Raw genomic sequence first — 1,831 nt, 5'->3', positions numbered from 1 at the left:
CAAGTAAATAAAGTGACATCCCAACCCAATGGCTTTAATTCAACTGCAATCCCTGTGGAAATAACGAAGCATCCTCTCAGAATCTGTGCTAAAGTGAGCACAAACAAACGGCTTTGCTAGCTCTGAATCAGAAGTTATTCTTTGTACACTAGTATTTACAGTCCTGGGTTACGCACAGAATATCCATGAGATCAGGGCTAAATCTCCAGCATAATGTTGTTGACCAAAAGCTGCACATCTCTACAACACAAACACTATTATTTTCCAAAATAAAGCACATTTCTCCTGTGAAATCCAGGTGAACAACATTTTTTAAAGATATAAAAGATTTCTGGCTGTGAATATGCTCACACTACATCCGCTGACATTAGTGGTGTGGACTGAGAACTCGTGATTGGTAGGAAAGTGAATGTTTTAACAGTGGTGTGTGTAGATGACATTAGATTAGCGTGTTTTAATGCACTATTGCTGTATGTGAACCCAACTATACGTGCATATGCAGCAGCGCTCAACAGCGTCTCATCAAGGCTGACTTTATTCGATCAAAAATACATAAAAAAAGTAATATTGTGAATTATTGTTATTACATTTTTATTACAATTGAAAAATCATGGTTTTATTTGTGAGTATATGTTAAAATGTAATGTATTCCTGTGATTAAAGCTGAATTTATCATCATTACTCCAGTCTTCAGTGGTCTTTCAGAAATCATACTCATATGAGGATTTATTATCAAAGTTGGAAATATTTGTACTGATTAATATTTTTTTCATGATTCATTAATGAATAAAAAGTTAAAAAGAACAGCATTTATTCAAAATAACATTATGAATACCCTTTTATCAATTTAACACATGCTTGCTGAATAATATTCATTTCTTTGGAAAAAAAGGAAGAAAAAAAATGACGAACCCAAACATTTAAACGCTAGTGTATATTGTGACAAAAATAAAAATGTTAATTAAATGCCGTTCTTTCTTTTTTGTTTTTATTTTTTTATTTTTTATTAATGAATCCTGAAAATATTAATCAGTACAAATATTTCCAACATGGATAATAAATCCTCATATGAGTATGATTTCTGAAAGACCACTGAAGACTGGAGTAATGATGATGAATTCAGCTTTGATCACAGGAATACATTTCATCTTAAAGTATATTAAAATAGAAAACCATTATTTTAAATTGTAATAATATTTCATAATATTACAGTTTTTCTGTATTTTTGATTAAATAAATGCAGCCCCGATGAGCAGAAAAACTTCTTCAAATGTTCTCAAACATTTGACTGGTACTGTATATAATCACCCCAAAATAAAAGGAAATCATATTTTGCATATTAAAAAACCTTTTAAGTAATAAGACTGAGATTTTCCTGCATTTTACAATAATGTCAGTTTTGACGAAAAATAGTGTAAAAACTAGAAAAAGCACACCTAATATTCTTCATGCAATTTCTATTCTGAGGTGAAATATGACCTGATGCATGTTGCAGGATTTGCATTAGGCCAGTGTTTTCACTAATAAAGTGCAAACCTTACTTATGAACCATGTGTTAAAGAGTTAGTTCACCCAAAAATGAAAACGTGATGTGTATCTGCTTACCCACAGGGCATCCGAGATGTAGGTGTGTTTGTTCCTTCAGTAAAACACAAATGAAGAGCTCCAGCCGTTGTTTGTATAATGCATGTCAATGGTAAGAAAATCTAGAAGAGTAAAAAAAAACATGCACAGACAAATCCATATTAAACCCTGCGGCTCATGACGACACATTGATGTCATAACGTTCAGTTTGAGTGAGAAACCCAACAGTATTTATATCACGTTTTAC

The sequence above is a fragment of the Pseudorasbora parva genome, chromosome 12 (assembly GCF_024679245.1).
Source record: "Pseudorasbora parva isolate DD20220531a chromosome 12, ASM2467924v1, whole genome shotgun sequence".
Lineage (NCBI taxonomy): Eukaryota > Metazoa > Chordata > Actinopteri > Cypriniformes > Gobionidae > Pseudorasbora > Pseudorasbora parva.
This window is presented reverse-complemented; position numbering follows the sequence as displayed.